Source organism: Brachypodium distachyon, chromosome 2 (genome assembly GCF_000005505.3).
Source record: "Brachypodium distachyon strain Bd21 chromosome 2, Brachypodium_distachyon_v3.0, whole genome shotgun sequence".
NCBI classification, from domain to species: domain Eukaryota; kingdom Viridiplantae; phylum Streptophyta; class Magnoliopsida; order Poales; family Poaceae; genus Brachypodium; species Brachypodium distachyon.
The window spans coordinates 35,445,094-35,466,716 of record NC_016132.3 but is presented as its reverse complement, the minus strand read 5'-3'; the positions used below and the strand labels follow the sequence as shown (position 1 = coordinate 35,466,716).

At 46.5% G+C, this 21,623-nt stretch overlaps 1 pseudogene; it reads left to right on the top strand.

Moving 5' to 3' along the window:
* The first annotated feature begins 13,858 nt into the window (after positions 1-13,858).
* Positions 13,859-16,825, top strand: LOC100825284 (annotated as a pseudogene).
* Positions 16,826-21,623: the final 4,798 nt, after the last annotated feature.

The window sequence follows — 21,623 nt, the reverse complement described above, 5'->3', positions numbered from 1 at the left end:
TTCGCTGCCGCACACGCCCCTCAGCAGAGCCCGCACACGTGCCACGCGTCTGCGTCTCGCGCTGCTGCCTGCTCGTGCTCTGCCCGATCGATCCGATCGACCGCTGATTGTACGTGCCGCCTCCCGGCTCCCGCTGCTTCCTCGCTGCGCGCGGCTACGAATCTTCGATCGAGCGCACGGGCGAATCTTGTCCACTGCAGCCATCCAACGGTCCAGACCACCTGCCTGAGGTGTCCGACACCACCGATCGGAAATCCGATCGCCACTGTACTCCACCTTACGTCGAACCCGAGGTTTCCGGCACCGTCGAGCATGATTCTCGCACTTTCAACAAGATCTTCCACATCCATCAACCTCGTTCTGATACCACTTGTTATGAAATCCGACGGATGCACGATCAAAGATGACACCGAAGCACGATATTTGGTAACGAGGTTCGGCCGAATCCTACATTCTCGAGGCATGACTACGGACGCTCCTCCCCTCATAATTCCGCAACACTGGTCACCCTGGGTGCCGGCACAAGCCGACGGCTCTCCCTGCGAGCCTATTGCTATTATGTTGTCATAGTCTCTTTGACTACCCCACGGTGCCTTTATATATTAGGTCCGGATTATACGTGTTCGACTCCAACACTTAACCCTTCGCTAATTCTAAGTTTCACTGTAACCCTATTCTACACGTATCTCAACATAGTATTAAGTACCGTAAAATTTGTCTTGTGAAATAGACGTGTGAACGGAGTTTGAAGTTGAACACCCAGACTAGCTACCTGCCATCTTTTTGTTAGCTTCACGATTATGTTTCACAGATACATTATGTTTCACATCACCTTTTTTGTTAGCTTCACGATTACTAAAAGAATACCCAAATCCCTAGCTAGATTTGCTGCAGAAGTCCTTTTAGCTAAGCACACGAGGATCATGCATGCATGCACACACTCTGTCCGTCTCCTCTCTGCAAAGGTGCATATGGCTCTGTCGTCGACCATATGTACACTGGCTGGAGGAGAGCTGGGCCAATCATGTCCGGTGGCTTTCTCGATCGATCGTATGGCCAGTGTGGACCAGGACCAGGACCGAACCGTCAATGCTCAGAAGCATCCCGAGATTGACGTTCCTGAGCATGCGTAAGTGAGATCGATGGATTGATCCATGCCAATCATCTCTCCCGTTTTATTTTATTTTATTAGATGAGGAATATACTATAATGATAGCACTGTGCATATAACTCTGTATATTTTGGCAATATATAATTTGCAGTGGATCAATTGATTTACTGTTCTTCCCTATAAATTTATTGAGGAATAAAACAACAAGGACACCAGGCTAGTTATATACTTCATCCGTCCCTCGCTAAATATAAGATGTTTCTAGCTTTGCCATAGCAGTTAATAGTCAACACAATGCCTTTTCCTCTCTTTTTTCCCTAATTATGGTATATATCTTTATAGAATATTATTTGACATTGTAAATATTAGTATAAATTTGGTTAAACTCTTTATAATTTCTTGACTTGGAACAAAATTATAACATCCCGTCACAATATTTTACAGAGTAAATTACAGAAAACCACCACATTAGTGGCTAGGGTTTCACATAGGTACCAATTTACGTTTTAGTTGCAAAAAACCACCGGATTAGCGTAATCCTTCGCTCGCTAGCGTCTAAGCCCGTTTCTGACGAGGCGGGTCTACCGGTCAGGCCAACGTGGCGTCCAACTTGGCGTGCATCTCTCTCTGTGTTCCCGATCTAAAATCTGCAGAGGTAAAGGCCGAGGGGCTCTCACGGGCCATGGCCACCGGAGAGCCGCACGGCGAGCAGCGGCGCAGCGGGCGCAAGAGGAGGTGTGCCGGAGCAGCGGCGTGCGGCGAGCAGGGATGCGGCGCAGCGGTGGGGAGAGGAGGCGCGCCGGAGCAGCGGCGTGCGGCGAGCAGGGATGCGCCGCAGCGGTGGGGAGAGGAGGCGCGCCGGAGCAGAGGCGCGCGGCAAGTAGGGGTGCGGCTCAACAGGAGCGAGCTGCACGCATGGCGCGAGCAGGGGCGCCTCGGAGCAGCTGCGCGCGGCGCAGCGGGGTCGAGCAGGCGATGTGCCCCGGGCGATGTCGTAGACCTCCTTGTTAGCGGGATGGCGGAGGAGATGGTGACCACCGGGACCGTCTGCCGTACAACCAGAGCGTGAACTGGCGCGGGCACTCGCCTGTGGCTGACGGGCTGCAGCAAGGCGTGGACGGCGGCAAGGTGAAGTCCACCAAGGCCGCCCCTACCGGAATTTGACGGGCGATGCGACGTCTCGCGCCGGTCGGACTCCGGGCGGAGGCGGCCGTGGCAGCGCCGGCGAGGAGGGAGAGAGCAGCGGGTCGCGTGGGTCCGAGCGGCGCGCGAGTCGGAGCAGCAGAGCGGCGGCGGCGCACGCGGGGGTCGACGGCTAGGCTGCTTCGGAGAGGGAGGAGTGCTTCGATGGCTAGGCTGCTTCGGGTCGCGCGGGTCGGCGACCAGGCCTGGATCTTGGCGTCGACAGCGTCGTGGAGAGGGTGGAGCGCGTCGGGAACTCGGCCACGAGCTGAGGAGGAGGGTGTCGAGAGCGCCGCCTTGGCCACCGGAGAGCCGCGCGGCGGCGCGGCGGGGCTGCTTGAGCGGCGGCTCTACATGGCTGTGTGGGGACACAGACAGGGAGGAAGGAGAAAGTCAAACGATGGTTTCAGTCAGTTGCCAAGCCGGACCCCACGTTGGCCTGACTAGTGGAACCACCTTGTTAGAAACATGTTTAACTGCTAGCTAGCGAGCGAGAGGTTAACGAAATCCGGTGGTTTTAGTCACCAAAATATGAACCGGTACCTATGTGAAACTTTAGCCACTAATGTGGTGGTTTTTTGTAATTTACTCGTATTTCACGTGTGGAAGGAGTAATATCTTACTCCATCCGTCCCATATTAAGTGTCGCAATTAGGGACACTTAATATGGGACGGAAGGAGTATCCCAGCAGCACAGGGTGACATGATACAAAGAGCGCAAATAGAGCAGATCGAGTTGCGCTTCATTTTAGCTTCTCCTCTCCTCATGCAGATCTGGCATTACCGGCCCCCTTCTTGTCCCTTTCCATCCATCACCGCCTTTTATTACCACCTCTATTCATGCAGACAGCAGTAGAAATGTGGAGCACCCCGACAATGCGAACCTTCTGGCTTTTGACACTGACGGTTGGCTAACATAGCAAATAGTCGCAGCGCTATTTTCTACGGTTTTGCTATTTTTTATTCTCTGTTCAACGAAGGATGTCTTGATTTTGACTAAATTTAAATGCATCTATACACTAAGTCATGTCTAGATACATTCAAATTTTAACAAATTTGAGACATTTTTTGTTGGACGGATGGAGTATTATAAATCATGATCACACTTGATTTTTCCAGTTCGAATTAATAGCGTACTGATTCATAGTATATGCACAGATGAGAATTTTGTTTTGGAATTTTTGAAAATTGTACTACTATATCAATTAAGATAAAGAGGCCACTAGAGCTTCGAAGCCTAAAGCAGTTAGCAAAGAGATTTAGCTTCTACTCCCTCCGTCCATAATTCTTGTGTCAAATTTGACAAGAATTATGAAACGGAGTGAGTACCTTCTAAGAGTTAATAGAGTACATGTGGCAAGACATCATTCTTGGTATTACTACTGTTACATAAATCCGAAATAAACCAAGAAAACTTTGTTAATTACTCAAATCATAAACAAATTAATTTTCATGCAGCTAGCGGGTGCAGCGATGCAAAAGATGCATTCAGCATAGTCAGCATGCATGTGCACGCGCATTCTAGCAGGCCCCAATTAACAGACTACAGCGCTTGCTGCAGGTACGTACTCTTCGTACAGGACGAAAAATGGGTCATTATTCATATATATCTCCATGATCTGTTGATCGATTTGCAGGCTGCCTGTAGGATACGGTCGATCGATCATTGTCGCGTACCGAAGCAGGTCTGTTGAATTATATTTTTCTTTTCCTGATAATGCTCCCAGCCAAAAAAGACCACCGCAAGAGAGAAACGGATTTTTTTTTAGGGGGGGAGACAGCACCAGGTCTACCGGAAGCTTCGTTTCGAACAAGAACGCCGAAATAGCCCAGGGCCCGGCAGGACAGGGTAATTATGCTTTTTCCGCATAGATGGGCTGGGCCTCTTAAGATGGGCCGAAAGACAGCGATCTTCGTCGTTTGTTTCCATCAACGATCTTTTCAGTAATTTGGCCCATCAAAGAACCCATCATCCTCGGCTATTTTTTTTCTAAATAATACGATTTTTTAATTATTTTTAAAAATAATACGCGTTTTTTAAAAATATTAAAAATAATACGGCCTCGACCTGGGCGAGGCCGAATGGGCCCAGTCGGCCTGGCCCAAGCCGATTAGGGCCAGTCGGCCTCGGCCAGGCCGCCTGCAGGCCGCCTGCTCCTCCCGCGGGGCCCTCCACGAGGCAGTCGGCCTGGGCCAGGCCCACTGAATCCCAGTCGGCTTCGCCCAGGCCGACTGGCCCAGTTGGTTTCGTCCAGGCCGACTGGATTCAGTCGGTTTGGGCCAGGCCGATTCGAAGTAATTCCATTTTTTGTCTCGGATCCTTGCGGTCTTTTGAACTAAAATAGATTCGGAGTAATTTCATTTTTTGTTTCGTATCCTTGCGGTCTTTTGAACTAAAATACTCGACAACTTGGATAAAAGTAACACGCCGAATCCGATTGGAAGTAATTAGGCTTCGCCGCTAGTTCGTTGCATGATCAACGCATACACGGCCGAGGCCCATTTTTTGTCTCGAATTCTTGTGGTTTTTTGAACTAAAAGACTTGACAACTTGGATAAAGAGTAACATACATCGATAATTTGCTGGACAATTTTTGTGTCGATTCTTTGCGGTTTGTTTGAACTGGACTTGACATTTGGATAAATTTGGATAAATTAACATACATCGATAATGTGATGGTTACGGAACCAAGGCACGACTAAATTAACATACATCGATAATATCGCAATTGGACAGAATTAAAGATAGCAAATACAATTGAAACACAGTACTAGCACTACTGAGTCCACTTAGGCCATTTTCTGCTCGTATCGCCACGTTCTTCTGCAGCCTTTGCCACGGCGGCCCTTTCTCTTTGCCTCTCCCTTTCTGCCTCACGAGCATTCTTGCGCCTTCGTTCCTCCTCTTGCATCTCAAGCGCTTTCTTCCTGTTTTTCCTTAGTGCTTCGTCAATCCAACGACGTTGTTCCTCCCTATGCTCTTTCATCTCTCTCTCTTGCTCCTCTTTCTCCTGGGCTGCAGCTTTTTCCGCACGCTCCTCCACGTGGAAACGCTGCCATGCATTTCGAGACCTTGTTTTGATCTCTTCCACCGCCCAATCCGGCATCTCCGTGTCAATCCAACGATACCACATGCATAGGGGTGGAGGAGACTACAAAAAAGTCTACTGTTACAAATCTGATATGACACAGAAAACATGTTTTAGAACACCTAAATGTGCTTACCGGAGGCTCGTCGTATGGCGAAACCGGGACAGGTGGTTCATACTCATAGTTCGCGCACATGAAAAACCTCATGCCTAGCTTATTAGAAAAATCTGTCACCTCCTTCACCTTGCATAGATTGCCGCACCAACACTTGAGATGTTCCACCCCCCGAGGCAACATCGCATCTTTCATCCTCCTCGGCCTCTCGTCCTGGTCCGAACAAGGCAAACTCATTGGGGGACACTGGAATAATGGAAAAAACAGTAGTGGAAAGGATGCTTGGATGACTATCGGAGATGAGGTATTTATAGGCTCTCAAACTCATTCTCCCGCCACCGTTTCCCGCCTGGTTTTCCCGCCACTGTTTCCCGCCTCGTTTTCTGGCCACCGTTTCCCGCCTCGTTTTCCCGCCAGCATTTCCCGCCTCCTTTTCCCGCCACCATTTCCCGCCTTTTTTCCCGCCACCGTTTCCCATCTATTTGTATCTTCTGTAACTATAAAAAACCGTCCATGGTATTGAAGTGTAGTCTCACCATTTCGTCTGGGAAGATGTCGTCCGGCTTCCCAGATGATCGTAGATTTTGGTCAGGTATGTCCCGTGAGCTATTGTGGTTAGCCGGTGATTTCAAGGTAGACAATAGGATAGTTCCATGGGACGAACTCATTAGTAGTGACACCCTACTAACTGAGCTGAGCCACCAATTATATAGGTGCAATTTCCCATTGAGGACTTCTGCAGATATACGGCAAGAACTGCTAAGGTTGCACGAAAAGTGGAAGAAGCACAGTGAAGGTAAGAGTGAGTCATACCTACAATGGGCTAGAAAACATCCATTGTTATGGGTTGAAGAGGAGGAATCCGATGAAGATATCTTCATGCCAAGCAAAACGGGTAAGAGTTCTTCATCGTCCAAGAGGAAGAGTACTGCACCGTCGAAGCGAAAGAGCACATCATCGTCCAAGGGGAAGAGTACATCATCGTCCGATGAAGATATCTTCATGCCAAGCAAAACGGGTAAGAGTTCTTCATCGTCCAAGGGGAAGAGTACTGCACCGTCGAAGGGAAAGAGCACATCATTGTCTAAGGGCAAGAGCACTTCATCTTCGTAAGGCTAGAGTTAGGTTATCTTATTTTAAGTTGTCAGTTTTAATTTCAGTCTTTCTATTGCATATATATTTCAGTCCTGCCGTTTTTTATTTGCAAATGTAACTTGAATAAGAATGCGAAAAATAGTAACATGTCTCTCTCATACATAGGTAGAAATATGTCTCATACATAGGTAGAAATATGTCTCATACATAGGTCCTACATGCAAATATCAGGCACGACGTCTGGGACGGCGTTCCGAGGGTGCCTGTGGCGTCGTCCAGCCATACCTATGAGGTGGCAGAACGTTGCGCGGAGGAATCACGGACCCATCCTCACAATACTGTGTATCCTCCTGTGTGGGGTCTGGTGGTGGAGTACTGAACATCCAGCTGTGTCGGGCAGAATAGTCCTCTCCTTGAGCGTGATCCTGCTCACTACCCCACGAGGGTTCGGACAACGACGACTGATGCCCGTAGGCTCCTGCATGTGGGAAAGTACTTAGCATTAGAATTGTGTAGCGGTCATGGTAATGAACACAATAGAAAGAAATATACATACCCTGTGGCTGGGTCTGTGGACGAAACTCGAAGTTCATCCTGGGACTCTGCTGGTGCTGCCACGCCGAACCTCCAGCCTGAAAAGAGGTATGCTGGTGCTGCCACGCCGAACCTCCAGTCTCAAAAGAGGGCTGCTGCTGGTGCCAATAGTTGAAAGAAGACTGCGCCTGGTGCCACGACGAACCTCCGGCCTGCTCAGGAGGTGGTGGCTTGGGCGTCGGCTGCTCTGGTAGACGTGGACGCAGATGGTGTCGGGGGTGCGGTGCTTCCTACTGACGTGGCCGCTGCTGGTGCGTGGAGTGACGAGGGGGCCGTACGGACACCTAGTGGTGAACGACGTCTGAAGTGCGGGTGCACGTGATAGCCGCGTAAACAGAGCGTAGCTTCTCCTCCATTCGTCTAAGCCAGGACTGGTGCGGCTCCCGTGGTAGTAGAAGTGGACCGATCGAAAGCGAACGTCCATACACAGCGAACTTGGCCTGTAAATCCTGTGTCAACCGAGCCTGCAATTGGCACGAAGAGTATTACATATATATGGCAAAGTACGTAACAAACACATGCATTATGTTAAGAGAAGATACTTACAGCGTGCTGTCTAGAGCCTGAAGTAGACTGGTTAGGGTACATATCTTGCAAACTCGGCTCGGCTATCTCCTGGGGGTGAGAGTGCTGAATGATGCTCAATCGGGTAGCTGTCATGTACCTCTGCAAATATCCGTTGAATAGATCGAGATCAAAGGCCTCCAATGGCCAAACCCGTGTCGTCGCAGTCTCCCACTCTGTGACGTACGACTGAACCCTCTGCAGCCACTGAGTCTAGGTCCTGGTACTTCCCTTCCTGGTAAACCTGAGATCGCAATAGAAAATTGAACACTTAAATTATGGACAATTCTGGACAACAATCATAAATTGGAGAACTGCACATACCTGTGGATGATCTGTGGAAGTGGATCCTCCGTCGGTGGAGGAACGACCAATTGACGTGCCCCAAACTGCCTCATGACCCTCTGCTGGGCCATCTCCTCCACGCAGACGTTGAAGATGATCTTTGATTTTGTCATCCAGTAAGCGTAATCTCTCGTGCAGACCGTGGACGCCAGGGTATCTATCCTCGATGGCGTCCTGTGTGTACGGCTCCCAGACAACCGCCTCAGAGTGCAACACGTCGACTGCTCGTTGAATGATGGGTAGCAATTCCTGACCTGATCGTGTGCAAAGCGTCTTTGTAAAAAAAAAGAAGTTAGCTTCATTAATGGTTTATGTAAACTAATGTATGAATTTCAGATTCGACATACCTTGCTACGTGTCCAAATTGTCGCGAAAGTAGGCAGGTCGATGTGTTCTAAGTCAAACAACTCCTGCTCAGGGTTAGGGTGATCACCCGTAACGTCTGGTCGGCCGATAGAAAACCTCTCCCACGACAAGAGCCGCAACAATAAAGGACATCCAAGCAGGACTGACTTGGGCGACAGCAAGCTGGCAAGCGTTGCACATACCTCGGTACGTAGCTACTAAGACGGCCGAACCCCAACTCCTCTGTGTGATGTCGTCACCACAAGTTGCATTCGCGATCTCCACTGCAATAGGGATGTAGCGTGCGCTAATGGTGGTGACGTGGTTCTCGGTGAACATCACCTTCCCGAGAAGCCACATTATATATGCCTCAAGGCTCCGAGTGATCTGAGGCTCAGTCATTTGGGTCTCTGGATATCCAAACTTCTGAATCTGCATGCAACAAAAACCAAGTGTTAGTAAACCCATGCAAGTATCTGAGGTATGCTCTTAGATATATTAACTTAAAACACATCGATCTAACCTGGTAATTGAGCAACCAATCTAGCTTAGGTCCGTGAGCCTCCGAGGTGAGTGGGCCAGCTCCGTCAAGAATACCTTGAAAACGTAGGGCACAAATTAACACATAGTTCCACATAGAGTACAAATTAAAACACAGGGCACAAATTAACACATACCTTGAAAGCGTAGTGCCATACCCTCCTGCCAATCAGCTGGTGCCTGCAACGGTCCTACGGGATCACCCACCAATGGTAGTCCCAACAGCATCGACACATCCTGGAGAGTAGGAGCCATCTCTCCCCAGCGAAAGTGAAACGTGTGTGTTTTGGGCCTCCATCTGTCCACTAAGCAGCTCAGGAGCGAGTGGTCAATTTGTAGCCTTGTAGAGTTGAAGCCTCGTCGCTCGCTCTCTACCATTTCCGCACGAGTTGCCTCAGTAAGTCATGCGAAAGGTAAAAGGCCAGCCCACTTCAAACTGCATAAATAAAATGGACATGCAAATGATGAATAAATAAAATGTACATGCAAGGGATGAATAAATATAATGGACATGCAAGGGATTATTGAATAAATACCGCTGAATCCAGGCAGAGTGTATCATCCAATTTTCCTTAGGAGTGCGCGTGACAAGGGGCTCGACACTCCCAGGATGCGCCACCAATCGAGCAGCCCGATGCTTACTCTCAATCTCCGGAGATAGCAATGATACTCTCTCCATTTTGTACCTGCAACATTTATAAACATAGTTAGACATACAAACTAAAGTTAAGCATAGTTAAACTGAGAGTACATATTAAAACATAGTTGAACAAAGCGTACAAATTAACACACAGTTCCACACAGAGTACAAATTAAAACAGAAGGCACAAATTAACACTTAATTTCACAGAGTACAAAATAAAACTTAGTTCCACATAGAGTACATATTAAAACATAGAGCACAAATTAACACATAGTTTCACATATGCATGATAAGCCTAAGTTCTTCCTCTCCCTCGTCGTCCACGTCTCCCTCTTCCACGGGCAGTAGCTCCACCAGTACCGAAAGTTGGACAATAAGTGTTCCTGTGGCCAAAATGGTTGCATAGAAAACATTATCGTGATGGTCCTACGACTTCAGATTCATCCATATCATTTCGGATGCGCCTGGACGGGCATCTGCCTCTGCCTGTCCGCAGTAGCCCGGGGTCAGGGATGTCCGCAGTTACCTTGTTGAAATTTCCCATTGCACGAAACCCTAGCATCTCACCCGTCCATGTGCTAAGCACAGACTCTTTCAGGTAATAGGGAGACACAAATGAGATTGCGTCCATCCCTAGCTGCCCGCAAGCAGCAAGTACATGTGAGCAAGAAAGGTGAAGCAACTTTGGTTTGCTGCAGGTGCACTCACACGTTGGCCACGCTTCATTTCCAATCTTCACCTCCTGTGTCCTCAATTCATTTCCAACGCCGAACTTGTCAGTTGGCAAGCGCACCTCAAACCTGTGTTCTTGATTACCGATGGCGATGATAGTATGAGACCTAGCTTTTTCCATCTTCTCATCCATGTACTTCATAATCTTTTCACAGTACGGTGTATTTGGGTTGTTCATGATATGCATTCAGCTATCTGGCGTCTATCTCTGAAATACTTCACCGTGCCATGGAAAATACCCTCGACGATGGCTGTAAGTGGTAAAGCCCTATTTCCCCTCAGGACAAAGTTGTATGTTTCTGCCAGGTTAGTAGTCATGACGCCGTACCTAGCGCCATGTGTGTCGTGCAGCAAAGACCACCGCTCCAGAGGCTCGTGCTCTATCCACTACTGAAAGTTTTTAATCTGCCTCCCAACCCTTCTCCTAGTGCCGGGTGGGTCAAACCCTGGCAAGTCACAAAGCCCAACAGGTTCTTCCTCAGATGGTCCTGTTCCAACTGCTGTATGTGTAGCCACTGCTGCTACATGTGCTGCTACCGCTGCGTTTCGTGCCGCTGTCCTCTCCCTAACATGTTTCTTCGTGAACTCATCAAGATAACCACGTATCCTACTGTACTTCCATTGTTGGTTCTGTTTGCAGAGTTTCTTGAATAGATTCATAAGTGACTTGTTCCTGAACTGCGAGAAGAAGTTGGCCCACAAATGCCGCATGCACCAACGACTCTGCATGTCCTGCCATGGAGTCTGTTCATCAGGCCCAGGGTTTGTCAGTGTCCTTATCACACTGAGTATGCCTGCATGTCTGTCATGAAGGATGCACACATTCAGCTTATCATGCACAACTGCTCTCTTGAGCTGCCTGAAAAACCATAACCAACTTTCAGTGTTCTCACCCTCCACGAAAGCAAATGCGAGCGGAACAATTTGATTGTTGCCGTCTTGACCAATGGCGGTCAAGATCTGCCCCCTGTATTTGCCAATGAGAAAAGTGCCATCTACCCATAACACCAGTCGACAATGATGGAAAGCTTGGACGCATACACCGAAAGTGAAGAACAGTTGTTGCAGCACCTCACAGTTGGATACTCTGGGTGCAGGAAGTGTTGGATGTCAACATAGGTGCCTGAATTACGGGCTTGCAGTGTATGGAGGAGGCGGACAACAGAGTCGTACAAGTCGAAAAACGAACCAAATCTTTTCTCAAGAGCCCTCTGCTTAGCCCTTCAAGCCTTGCCATACGAAATGTTGTACTTAATATGATGGCCTTCACTTCCATTGCTTTGCTCTCCACTATCTCCGTGTAAAGCAATCGAGCAAGAAGCATCGACGAGAGGTTACGATGGTCTTGAGGGATACTGGGAATGACACATGTGTGCAACACCAAGTCACTCACAACCCAATCTGTGTCGTACTTAGGAACATAGCCATGCACCCTCCCTGGACAATCTATTTGTTCGCACTCCATTGTCAGATATTTTTCTGAAGAGACTGTTGTTTTAAAAACCCTTTGCGTGGACATTGCCCAAGCAACTATGGCATCCTGCAGATGTTTCTTGTCAGGAAATCTGGCACCCTTCGCAATGTTGTTCTGATGATATTGCCATGCAGAGTCGTGCCCATCGTTGGGTCATAGCTAAAGAGAAGTGCTGATTCCATGATGCAGGAATCGGCACCTCCTCTTCGTCCGACTCATGAGACTCATCGTCATAAGAATTACGACCATCTGTATCTCATCCTCCATCTGGTTCTGCAAGTGACCATCTTCTTCGTCCGCATCTGCCTCGCCAGTGTACTCATCCTCTCCTACTGCCCCGGAGCTCTGGCTTGATTCATAACCACCACCTCCAGCATTCGACACAGAGTTTGCATTGGACAAGTCATAACTTGATTCACCCTCGCCTTTAGCTGGATTGGTCTCATGAGCGACAACCTGGATTAAGGCGACAGGTGTACTTTCCCTTTTCTCGCAACTTTCTAACCAGCGCACCCACTTTGATGTCCGGTCTATCGGCCTCAAAACCCAAAAAATATTTGAACTTGACTTGGTCCACAATGCTTGCACACGGACGGTGTATGTTTCAGGATTGAGCGCTAAACATCCTACCAACCATTCCTGCAACTGACTAAACTTCCATGTTTGAGGGGCCGTTAGATCCAACTCCACATACTTAAACTGACTCAGATCAGTTCCGTGCTCGGTTGTTAAGACAGTACCGGAACCGTAGTAAAAAACAACTTCACTACACCGGACATCTCTGATGCCTAAAAAAATGTTTAGACGCCTCAAATACTAAGCAGTACGGCATATAAAAAATGTTTAGACACGTCAAATACTAAGCAGTACGGCATATAAAAAATGTTTAGACGCCTCAAATACTAAGCACCACGGCATATAAAAAATGTTTAGACGCCTCAAATACTAAGCACCACGGCATAAAAAAAAATGTTTAGACGCGTTTAATACTAAGCACCACGGCATATTAAAAATGTTTAGACGCGTCTAATACTAAGCACTACGGCATATAAAAAATGTTTAGATGCGTCAAATACTAAGCACTACGGCATATAAAAAATATTAATACGCGTCAAATACTAAACAGTACGGCATATTAAAAATATTAATACGCGTCAAATACTAAGCAGTACGACATCAAAAAAAAATCTATTCTATCAAAACATATTACTACCGGCCATAATATTTAGACGCATCAAATACTAAGCAGTACGACATTAACAGTTGTCCAAAATAATGAGCACTACCAAACACTAAAACATACTTCTATATATACATACACACGTATCCTCATAAACATATACATTATAGGATAAATATGTGAGAGATTAGGATTTATCCTTGAAGCGTGTGAACCCCAACCTCGAGCAGCCTCACAGTCACCGGATGAGCACCACCACCACCTCCAAACTCTTCCAAACCACCACCATTGCCCCAACTTAGCAACACGAAATTAGCTCAAAATGTTCAACGAAAAGAGTAGATCAAGGTGTCATTGGGTGCTAAATAGCAAGGGGATGCAGTTTTGTGGGTTAAACGGGATCAAAACTCACTCATTTTGGCTAGAAATTGGGGGCATTTTTGAGGAAGAAGAAGAGGAGAAGAAGAACAGAAGGTGCAGGGCAGGAAGAAGAAGAGGGCTCGGGGGCTTTGCCTGGGCTCGCGCGATGGGAAGGGAGGAAAGGAAAGGAAAAGAGAAAAAGGAGATTCTCCCGGCCCATGAGAGGCCCGTCGGCCACGACGAAGCCGATTGGGTTTCAGTCGGCCTGGGCTAGGCCAACTGCCTCGTGGGAGCTCCGCGGGCTGAGTAGGCGGCCTGCAGTCGGCCTAGCCGAGGCCGACTGGCCCTAATCGGGTTGGGCCAGGCCGACTGGACCCATTCGGTCTCGCCCAGTTTTTGATATTTTTGAAAAACGCGTATTATTTTTGAAAATAATTAAAGAAATCGTATTATTTAAAAAAAAATAGCTCATCCTCGCCCAAACGCGGTATGACCCATTCGGCCGCCTTGCGGCAGGGCGCGACGTGGGGGTGGGACGTCAACTCCCACGCCGGCGCACTCAAAGCCGCCGCCGCCCGCCGCTCCACGCCCCACGTCAAGTCCCTCCATGCGGTGCTCCTCAAGCTCGGCCTCTCGGCGTCCGCCATCCTGGCCACTTCGCTCGCGCTCCGCTGCGAGCTCCCGTGCTACGCCCGCGCACTGTTCGACGAAATGCCTCGGCGGGACATCGTCTCCTGGACGTCCCTCGTCACGGGCCACGCGCACCAGGTCCTGCACGGAGGACTCTCTCGCCCTGATGCGGCTCATGGTGGCATCTGGTGTTGCGCCCAACGGGTACACGCTGTCCGGCGGGTTGCTCGCGTGCGCAGGTGTTGGCGAGGCTGCTCTTGCCATCGGGAAGGAGATTCATGCCAGGGTTTTCAAGATGAGTTCGTATGGACTGGTTGGTTCGGTTGTGGAGAACGGGGTTCTTGACATGTACGCCCGAGTCAGGAGCACTGACTATGCAAGGAGTGTTTAGGGTGATGTTGGTGAGGCCGTGAGGGGCATTGTTGCATGGAACTCGATGATGGCTGGGTGTCTTAGGACTTAGGAGTGGGCAAGCTGAGGAGGCTCTGGGGTTGTTTGCGTCGATGGTTTCTTATGGGGTTTGCGCAGATGGCTTCTCTTATGCCATAATTGTGGATGCGTGTGGCAAGCTGGCGTTGTTGAAGCTGGGGATGCAGGTGCATGCACGTGTCATTGGTGGCGGATTTGAGTCAGATTTGGTTGTCAGCAACTCCTTGTTGGATATGTATGCAAAGTGTGGGTGCGTTGATTCAGCAGAGCTTGTCTTCAAGTTGGCACTGTCACTCGATGTTTTGTGGACTACGATGATCTCAGCTTATGGCAAGTTTGGCCGTGCACAAGATGCTGTTTGTATGTTTGATAGGATGGCATATTTGGGCGTAAAAAGAGATGGGCTAACATATCTTGCGGTGTTGTCAGCTTGTAGCCATGGCGGACTTCTCCGAGAAGGTTGGCACTACTTCAAGTTTCTTTTTGATGGACAGAGCTCGGTTAAGCTGCAACCTGAGCACTAGGGTTGCATGGCAGATCTAATTTGCAGGAGAGGTAACTTAGAGGAAGCTCTTGAATTCATTGAAGGTATGCCATTTGAATCCAGTATTGCTGCTTGGAGTGCATTACGCAATTCATGTCGAATCTATGGGGATGCTAAGTTGGGCGAGCTTGCAGTTTCCCGTCTACTCGAGCGTGATCCGGAGAATCACAGCAATTGGGTTGCTCTACAAGCATACGTGCATTGGAGAGCGACTGGCAGAAAACCTGGATGATCATGGAGAACATGAACTTACAGCCGTGTGAACAAAGAGCCTGGATGTAGTTGGGTCGACTTGCATGATGGAGTTCATATCTTTCTAAAGGCTGACTAGTCTCACCCTGAATTGCTCAATATACTGCAGACTCTTGATTATTTGAAGGATGATATATTGGTAATACCTTCATAAGAACCATGAGATGGACAATTTCTTGTGATGCTCTTAAGTCACAGCTACTTCAAATCTTGCCGAACAGCGTAATGTTGTCCTAGTTGATGGTTTTCCTTAGAACTAGTGCCATAGAGTTGACTGGGAGATGAAAGTTTGTCCTTGCGGATTGGGAATTGCAGTAAGAGTACGCCTTAAGGTAATATTCAGATATTCTTGGCTGACCTGCTTATGAGCATTTATGGAATATGCTATATGTAATGGTTTTCATGATGACACTTTCATCGACCATCGAGAAGCTCCCTTTTGTGTTTAATTGTTGATAAGATGGATCAGGATGTATTATTCACTTAATTAAAATAGTCAGATTCCATGCAATAAAAATAGTTAAATTTTAAGAAGAGTTTAATATTTGTCATTTTACAAATGCATGCCCTCGCATAACAGAAGAAAAAACTTGCATTCATGGCCTTAGAAGCTGGGAGATAATAATTCCGTCCCATCCTGGTCTTATCTTTGTCTTCCTATTTTTAGGTATCTGTTTTAGTTTTTTGTATGTAACATATGGAAGGAATTTTAGGCCTTGTTTGGTGCTAGTGTTTTGCATTGTTTTTAGGGTATTATCCACTCCAAATTAGAAAACACTAGAAACCTCAAATGGTTGTTTGGTAGGGAGGGATTGGAGGGGATTATCCCTAATTTCCCCCACAAAACACTTCATTTTTGTACCAATTAAAACCACTTCTCATACTAGTGTTTTGGGGTGAAAGGGTTTTTGAGAGTTTTGGGTGAACACACAACCCCCAAATACCAAAACACTAGTCGCTAAAATATACAATAGTGCCAAACAAGGCCTTAGCGGTTTTCATTTGGCTGTATGACCATAATGGACTGATCTCTGTTTTTTCCACTTCATTTTGTTCTGAAGGAATGGTGGCTTGCTGTGTATATATGAGATGCAGAAATGAAACAGAAGATACAAGACAAAAGCAGTACAAGAAAAATTATCATATCTATCCTGGTCCTACTCTTGAACTCTAGTCCATTGAAGTGACCACACCCACCAGTTACGACATTGCACGAGAACATCAGCATTCTGAGGAAGGAAAAGAAAAAAAAAAGAAATGCTGTGATAAAGAACCTGGATGGTATTCAACTGAAGGACCTGTGTCAGCAAGATAGCAAGTGTTCCGCTGCCTCTTAACAGTAAGCCATTTTGCTAGAAAACACATTAATCTTTCAATTCAAACAGTGTTTATATTTCTTTCAGCAGTTTTTGTTGTATATCTTGAAAATGTTAGACATCAGGACACGAACTACATATATGAGATACATACTGCTGAACAAAAATAGTGAAGAATTTAGGCAGAATACTTGTGCTTTGCTTTACTTCAGTGAGTGTCAGACTGTGCATGTTAGACTCCATGATTCCAATACATTTTTTATCTGAGGACCAAACTTCTATCTATGCTGAAGAACCATAGCAGTCAGGCTTGCAATGGCATATTTGCTATTAGACCCCTTAATGTCTGGTGATACCAATTTCTCTGATGTCAAAGCATAATATTCCTATCACAAGATTTTGCACTCAAGTGACTCAAAATCTCCACAGTTCAGAGGATGATTTCAACTTTGACATTTTTTACAGTTCATTTACGAAGATAGAATTGCACTTCCAAGACATGTTCGGAGCCACAGAAAAAGACCACTTATTATACTTTAAGAATAAATTACCATTATTGTATAGTACTTGTGCGCGGCATGGTAGCTTATTTGTAGTCACAAGAACTACAACTGATTTCAATCTCAAAGGCTGAAATTGATTCTGGGACCATACACACAGCAGGCAAGCTAGACGCAAGCCGGTTAAATGTGTTCGATAAACGAAGTATCCAGAACTACACAGGTAACTTTAAACTCAGAATCAAAACTAAAGTTGTGACCCTATGCACACCAGGCAAGACCGTAAGGCGCTAGTTTAGTTAAATGTGTCAAACAATTGAAGCAACATGAACACTCAAGCAGTCATATACCCGAAATTTGAGAATTCCTTTAGTCTCAAATTGAATAGTCTACGTACATGAAAACTGCCCTACAAAATAGCTACGGATAGATACTCACATGCCTCATGGTCATGGTGACAGCCATCTCACTCAACTGCGAAAATGGCCTGATGGCAAGCAAATCAAGCAGTCAATCACTCTACCTATATCAGCAGCAGGCACGCCATGCAAAGCAGCACACCAGATGGTACCAACAAGAAATTTAAATGATATTGCCCTTAGTTTCAGAGGATAGATAGAACAGTACATTCGGAGAGGTAAATGGTTCTGCAGATTATTGCATGGTGTCCCCTCACCAGGTCAGTACCTGGCTGGTACATATGTACCAACTATAAACTCAAGCTATCACTTGTCCTTTCTATTGGTTGATAAATAAATGAAAAGAGACGAGGGGGCAAGAAAGTGTTTGTAGCTGAAGAGAGGAGTTAAAGAGAAATGGGCATGGGAGGCACAGAGATAGGTAGTTCATCGACAAGACAAGCGATAAGTGTATCCCATTCATGAATTACCCTTTGAATTCTACGCAGTGATACTCTGCAAATCTGATTAGCCACTTGCTGTAATGATTCATCTTCAAGTCGGCGGTATCCTTGCCAAACTTAAGCCAGCTAAAATTAGTGCGACAAGAAAATTTCCACGTTGCCAAGATGACAAAGACAATCTGCGGAAGGTTTATGTCAGGATTGAGCGCGTTTAGTAAGCTAGTGAGTAATCCCTGACGGTGAAAAAATGGATTTCTAGAGAGTTGTCAATTGATTTACAGAGTACAAGCTATAGTTTTCCTTTGTGCGTCTGCTTGACCATCATTCACACTCTATGCACGAGTAAAAGCATATTGTTGCCCCAGAGCAGCTGAAACAATTGCAGAGGCTAACTGACGACCACTGTACGGAATAATCTTTGCTAGTACCTGTGGAAGTTGATTCTATAGACCTTAATTTATGTTAAACGCTGTCGCTAAACCTATGAAAGCATGGTCTTTTACGCTGGTTTGTATTTTTTTTGTTTTCTTTCTTACATGCTCTGTTTCTCCTGAAACAAAAAGAGAGAAATGTGTTGCTACATCTGACTTTATGCATCTTAAATTCAAGGCGCCTTTTCTTTTTGACAGACCATGATATATTTATGGTCCTTAATTTCAGAGGATAGGTAAAACAATAGACATGCAAGTAAATGGTTCTGCAGAAATATTTGTGTCGCCGCACCAGCCCAGCACCCGGCTGATATAAAGACGCAAATTACAAAGTTCACCTATTGGGTGTAGTTTATATTTGCCGATAGATGATGAAGATAGACTGAGGGAGCAAAAGTGAGCAAAGCGGAAGAAGGGGAGAGGATAGGGTCACCCTGTCTTGCTAATGAGTCATTGCAAGTTTTCCACGTAGACCGTCTAAGTGTTTTGCAGTTTTTTTTCTTTCTTTTTTTTGTGAGGTGAAGTGTTTTGCAGTTGCCATGAGAGAAATGGGCATGGGAGGCACTGCGATGAATAGATCACCAAAAAGAAGTTCTGCGTCACGCCTTCACGAGTCATCTTGGGCCTGGGCTTGACAACTGGCCCAGCTAGCCCAGCTGGTCCACCCGTGGTCCAAGAGGGTCGACCCAAAAGGGTGCTCAACCCTAACTCTCGGTGTCGACCAAGGCTGGCGGACCAGGGGCAGCAAGAAGATAGTACTTGAGGAGAGACGCAAACTTCAGCAGTGCATCAAATTAGAATAGACTGAATTCCCTTTTTTACTCTCAAGTTCCACTTTTTTTAAGTTTTGATCCCATTTAGTGGGATTTTCATATTTTGAGCCCATTTAGCAAAATTTGTGCCACCATTGACAAAAGATTCGTTTCCCTGAGATCCCGTTTAGTGGGAGTGACTTGAGATTGAATTAAGGGCCTAACAGATCACAGGCCTGATCGCAAGCGCAAAGCTGCGCACTGATTGTCCTGCAGGGCGCGATGCTAGCTAGCCAGACTTGTATTGCCTGCTCGCCAGCCTGAGCAGCATCAGTGGCAAGAGGATGGTCTCAAGGAACGGCTGGTCGCCCACCGGACAGTAGATCAGCGGCTATCAAGGAGCGGCTGTGCCGGCGCCATAATTGCTGAGTTAATTGCCGTGTGCTTCTGGTTTCTTGCAGGTTGACTAAAGACAGGATGCACTGTTAGAACTTAGAACCAAATCCGTCCAGGATCTGTTATTTCGTAACAGTTTCATACGAGTTACGTACTCCCTCCATTCCTTGAGACCATCAATTATTTAGGATTTAGTGGAAATTTTAAACTAAAACCATGACAAGTATCTAGGAACGAGAGAGTAGTTGGTAAGTAATAACAAGGTTGTCATAAAATTGGTTCCTCATGCCGAATTGGTTCTATTCTAGTATATTGTTATTGAGCACAACATGCTTGCTCGTGTCCCGCCTCAGTATCATAGGGTTTGGTGCAGTTCGTGTGATCGAGAATGAGAAATTGTCAATGCAATAATTTATTTGAAGAGCAAGCTATTATTGGGTTTGGCTTGACTTAAAATTTGGCTTGCCAAATAATTGATCATGATTTTGCTCGCTCATGAGTTGGCTAATTTTGATAAAAAAATCAATAAGTTGGCAAAAAGGAATTGGCGTGCCAAATGGTTTGGTGTCCAACCAAACAAGACCAAAAATTTCCACAATCAATGGGTTAATCCATCGGCTGGCCGTCATCTTCTTTTCAAACAAGACAAAATTGCGGCCCTTCGGCGAGCACAGGCTTTGCAGAAGACCTGTGAATAGGACTTCGGCAAAGACGGCTTCACTGTGAATTATTTAGACAAAGCACCTTTGACGAAGGCAAGAAAAGAGGCCTCCGGCCGGCAAAGGTCATTTTGCCTTTGCTGAAATGCGGCAGTGATGGTCTTTTACGCTGGTTCTTAATTTTTGTTTTGTTGCTTACATGCTCTTTTTCTCCTGAAATTTGTATTTCAAGAAAAAAAAGAAATGTGTTTATGCATCTGACAGTATGCATCTTAAATTCAAGGAGTACTATATTGTACTGTTATTGTGGTATGTACAACTGCAAGACCAACAAGAAGTTTAAGTGATACGTGCATGGACCTTTTTCTTTTTCACAGACCACGATATATATATGGTCCTTAATTTCAGAGTTAGGTAGAACAATACATATGCAAGTAAATGGTTCTGCAGAAATATTTTGTGTCCCTGCGCCAACTCACCACCCGGCTGATATAAATACACAAATTAGAAAGTTCACCTATTTGGTGTAGCTTATATTGGCCCATAGATAAATGCAAATAGACTGAGACAGCAAAAAAGTGAGCGAAGAAGGGGAGTTGAGATCTAATGAATCATTGCAAGTTACCACATAGACCGTCCAAGTGTTTTGCAGTTTGCGAGGAGTGAAATGGGCATGGGAGGCACTATGATGAATAGATCAGGAGTCAACAAAAATGATCGTGTCACACCTTCTGCAGTCGGCATTGGCCTGGGCTTCACAGCTGGCCCAACTAGCCAAGCCGGTCCACCTGTGGTCCAGGAGGGTCAACCCATGATGCTGAATCCTAACTCTCGTTATGATCCTGCGGTGTGGACCAAGGATGGCAGGGCCGCAGGCCCACCAAGAAGACCGGCAAGGCGGCAAGAGATAGGTTGCCTGAAGAATATAGATGCCCACCGCCTTCCGGTCTTCGTTAGAATAGGATTTGTATCTAAGCTGTCTGACTTTTAATTAAAAATAAGTTAATTACTCAACCGTTCTTGTATTTTAAGATTCAAAATAGATGAATTTTTTTGTAAAATGAGATCGATAGTAATCCTGATGTTCTGATTCGTCAAATTAGATTTAACCATTTTAATTCAAAATCAAGTAACTCAGATATAACCATGCCCGTTAGAATAACTTTGAAGAACTCTAGTTTTCCCTGTCCCTTTGCTTCTATCCGTCTCTGTAATCCTCCGCCTCTTCCCTCTATCAAACCATATCGGATCGAGTGACTTGAGATCGAAGTGCGTCGTGGTGACCCCCGATGTTCCTCAACCGAGAAATCAGCAGCTGCGCACGGATTGTCCAGCAGGGCGCGATGCGAGCCAGACTTGTATTGCCTGCTCGCCAGTCTGAGCAGCATCAGTGGCAAGAGGATGGTCTCAAGGAACGGCTGGTCGCCCACCGGACAGTAGATCAGCGGCTATCAAGGAGCGGCTGTGCCGGAGCCATAATTGC